Below are 4,614 nucleotides of genomic sequence, written 5' to 3' on the forward strand. Positions count from 1 at the left end.
GAGTTGTAAAAAAAAGGCATGATCATATCTTAAATTCGATAACAAATAAGGCAAGCAGTGTCGTGCCCTTCCTGAAGGTGCCGTCTCGGAGTACCTAGTTCGTCATGCACGGCTTCGTCTCTTCATGGTTGAGAGCTCCAGAGACTTCAAGTGGTGCCCTTTGTGCCTTTGTAGTTTGCTTGGAGTTGTAAGGGGTGATACCATCCCTGTATCTTGTCTTGAGTGCGTGTGTTGTAGTGTCGTGTTGTATATGTGTTGTATGATGGTCATTGCTTTATATATAAAGATGGGCAATAGCCTTTTCAGTACATGTTAGTACTGTTAGAAATAAATGGGTTAGGCCCATAACAGTTTCTGAAATTTTAAATAGTGGCACATGAATAAAATAGCAAGTGGTGGCTCTAAGTTTAGTCTCAACTTGGAAGTTGTGGAAGGAGTTGGAGCTATGTATATAATGGGTTCTCTCCACCACTCTAAGTGGCATGTTGAAAAGAGAAAGAGGAGACCACACATGCTCGCTCGCTCGCCTCGCCTAGCCTGGCCCGGGGCCGGGGTGGCGCTTACGTGCGACATGCACGTGAATAGACCAGTGAAATCCGGTCCCTTGCCTTGCAGAGGCGCGTCTTTCTTTTGCCATTTTATTTTTTGGTATCTCGACAGACAAGTTGATTTGTGTCCTTGTCCGGTCAGTTTGACATGGAAATCAAGTTGGTTTGAGATCGTAATCGCAACATGGTGCCACCTCTGGTCCTCCTATATATACTGTGTACCGGCCTCGTCCAAAGACACACCAAAAACACCTAAGGTTTTGCCACATCTCGCAACATGCGCCGCCACCGTAGTTTACCCTATCCCGAACATCGACGTGCGGGAGAGCAGGTCTCTAGAATTGTTTGTCCTTGCGGTCCTGCATCGGGAGAGGACGAATTAGGTGTTTGCGAAGCGCTTTGCGCGACTACGCAAGTTCATCATCACGGGTTGTCTACCGTCCAAGTCATGCGGTGCTACTCATCATCGTCTCCATCGCTGTCAACAATAGATCGTCGCCGACATCGTCATCAACAACGTTGCTCCTCCAGCAGCTAACGAATAGTACGTCCATTGTGATATGCTCATGTCTCTCTCTATACTTGCCGATTCATGTGTGATGCTGCTGTGCATGCTTTTCTGTTCATCCAGTTTGCTAGATTGTCGCATGCTATTTTCTGTTATAGTCATGGATTATATACTGAAATTAATCATCAACTCGCCTAATATTCCAACAATCCAAAAACCTGATTGTAGGCAATTTTCTGAGTTAACTATGGCTGGATTCGCTGATGCACTGATGCCGGATAAGTTTACCGGTGTGCACTTTAAGAGGTGGCAGGTGACGTCCACGCTCTGGCTTATTGCTCTTAAAGTTTTTCACGTTAGTGTTGGTGCTCCAGAGGGAATTCCTGAGGAAGATCAGAGAAAGTTCCAGGAAGCTGATACCATATTTGTGGGATGCATTCTGAGTGTTCTTGCTGACCATCTATGTGATGTGTACATACACATACAAGACGAAAAGGCACTGTTGGATGCACTGAATGCTAAATTCGGTGCAACAGATGTAGACAGTGAACTGTACATCATGGATAGTTTTATGAACTACAAGATGTTAGCATTCGGTGCAACCGATGCATGCAGTGAATAGTATATCATGGACAGTTTTATGAACTACAAGATGGTGAATAACCGTTCTGTGATTTAACAAGCTTAATTCCTGGTTGCTTCCCAAACCTATGTTAGAACATGAAGAGAACAAAGAGTGAGCTCGACATGGGGGAGGCTTGGATGAGCTATCTAGGGACATATCATTCGAACTAACTGGGTTCTATGTACTTCTTTGTAGCTTCTCGTTTGTAATCTATTTATCAGTCTAGCTAGCAGCATACCTTAGTACGTGAATTACTGCTCACCCATTTAACATGCCAGGAAATATTTATACTTGCATATGCACCTTGCTCGAGCCAGTCTATTGATGGATATCGTTTCTCTTTTTTTTTAGAGAAAAGGCGAGAGCCCGACTTTATAGATAAAGCCACCAAGTAGAGTATATGACCAACAACAGCACCCAACAAAGTATCACGCGCAGAAGATAAAGTATCATTACAAGGCCAGCGGCCTTACATGGCACGCAGGCCAGCCTAAACCAGACACCAAAAGAGCATTCAGGAAGCCATCCTCAAAGAAAGCCGAAGAAGCCCAGACGCCGTAGATTTCATCTTGGATAGCATGGCGTCGAAGGCCTGGAGGTCCCCTTCTTTAGTCAATAATCTCCACTGCTGCAAGAAGCCATTGGCTTTAAATAAGCAATTGACAGGATTAGCCGGAAAAATATGTTCAATCGAGAACTTATTCCTAGTAGTCCACAACGACCAGCCAATCGCAGCCCATCCAACTAAGAAGACTCTTTTAGAATGGCCAGAAAGAAGATTGACATAATGCCTCAGGTCTTCAAAGGAGGAAGGGGACCAATTTACATGTAACCAGAGTCTGATGCAACTCCACATAAGTTTAGCTAAGGAGCAGTGAAAGAAAATATGATCGGTGTTCTCCAGTGCCCCACAAAGCACACACCTGTCGGACCCCGGCCCGTTTCTTTTCTTAATCTGATCGGCCGCCGGAAGCTTACTCCGGACAGCTTTCCAGAGAAATATCTTGATCTTAGGAGGAATTCGAGCCGACCAGACATGCTTAAACTTGACCGGGCGCCCCCCAGGGATAAGCTTGGAGTAAGCAGATTTAACCGAAAAACGCCTTGAAGAGGAGAGGGGCCACACCATGGCATCCTCTTCCTCCGAGAGCAGGGGGAAGCAAGCAGTAAGGCGCTGCCAATCTTCCAACTCTTCAGGAGAAAGAGAACGACGAAAATCCAGAACCCAACCCCTAGCCGAGAGCTCAAAGATAGAAACCTCAGTATCATCACAATATGAAAATAGAACCGGAAAAGCAACAGCCAGCATGGAGTCCCCGACCCACCAATCAAGCCAAAACCGCGTAGACTCACCGTTCCTAACTACAAATTTTACAAGGGACCGAAAGATCGGCCGGACTTTAACCAGTTGATGCCAAAATTGCGACCCACCCGCAGCCGGCGCGAACATAGGACTCGAGGAGGGGAAATATTTAGCTTTTAGGATAGAGAGCCAGGGTGGCAGTTCCTCAAGAATCATGATATTCCACCACCATTTGATCATAAGACAAGTATTCATCACTCGCGTATTAATAATGCCCAGACCCCCTTTGGCCTTGGGGCGACATATAATGTCCCATCTGACCATCCTATACTTACGTTTATTGTCCGCTGCATTCCAATAGAAAGCACCCCTATGCTTGTCAAAACCATTATGAACCCCACTAGAGAGAAGATAGAATCCCATTAAGAACATAGGTAGCGAAGAAAGACAGGAGTTAGTAAGGGCGACCTTGCCCGCTTGCGTATTATATCGCCCTCGCCAAGGGAGAACTCTGTTGCCAACTTTGGTAACCACCGAAGCGAAGTCTTTAGCCAAAAGTTTAAGCGGAGAAATGGGGAGGCCTAGATATTTGAGAGGGTAGGATCCCAAAGAGCAGTTCAGAAGATGGGCCACCCGCTGCGCCTCTTCGTCCGAGACCCAAGTCACTACAACCTTACTCTTAGAGAAATTGATTTTAAGACCTGAGAGCGCTTCGAAACAAAGCAGAAGGAATTTCAGATTGGTGAGGCTATTATCATTAAGTTCCATCAGAATTATAGTATCATCCGCATATTGGAGATGAGAGATGCCATTAGGGATGAGATGAGAGCTCACCGGAGTGATATGACCAGCCAAGGCAGCTCGAGAGAGAATGCGAGATAGAGCATCAGCCACAAAGTTGAAGAGTAAAGGGGACGCTGGATCCCCTTGCCTGAGGCCCCTGCCATTAGCAAAAAACTGGCTAATTTGGCCATTGACAGCCACAGCCGTGTGCCCCCCAGAAACCAATTGCATCAAGCGCTGCATAACAGGCCCCTCAAAGCCCTTAGCCAAAAGAACTTGCCAAAGGAATTTCCAGCTAACCGAGTCGTAGGCCTTTTCAAAGTCAAGTTTGAGAACCACAGCCTTGGTCCCTCGCACCCGTAAGTCATGAACAATCTCATGTAAACAAAGTACCCCGTCCAAAATGAACCTCCCTTTGATGAAAGCAGACTGGAAAGGGCTAATGGTCTGATGTGCAATGGGAGATAGCCTAGTGGCCATGCCCTTTGCAGGCATCTTTGCGAAGTTGTTGATTAAAGCAATCGGCCTAAATTGAGAAATCATATCCGCACCCTTGACCTTAGGGATGAGGGAGAGAACCGCATAGTTAAGTCTAGAAATGTCAACCGATCCCAGCCAATACCCTTGGATGACAGCAGAAATTAGACCTTTTAGTTGGGGCCAGAATTGTCGAAAGAACGGAATGGAGAAACCATCAGGACCTGAAGCCGCATTAGAATTAGCCGTCCGAATAGTATCAAAAATTTCCTCCTCAGAAGGGGGAATCAACAGAAGCTCATTATCAGCGTGAGAAATCCTATCAAGGGGAGCCCAGAAGCCCGGGGCTAGCGCGAATCCGAGGTCTGGT

Source organism: Triticum dicoccoides, chromosome 6A (genome assembly GCF_002162155.2).
Source record: "Triticum dicoccoides isolate Atlit2015 ecotype Zavitan chromosome 6A, WEW_v2.0, whole genome shotgun sequence".
NCBI classification, from domain to species: Eukaryota; Viridiplantae; Streptophyta; class Magnoliopsida; order Poales; family Poaceae; genus Triticum; species Triticum dicoccoides.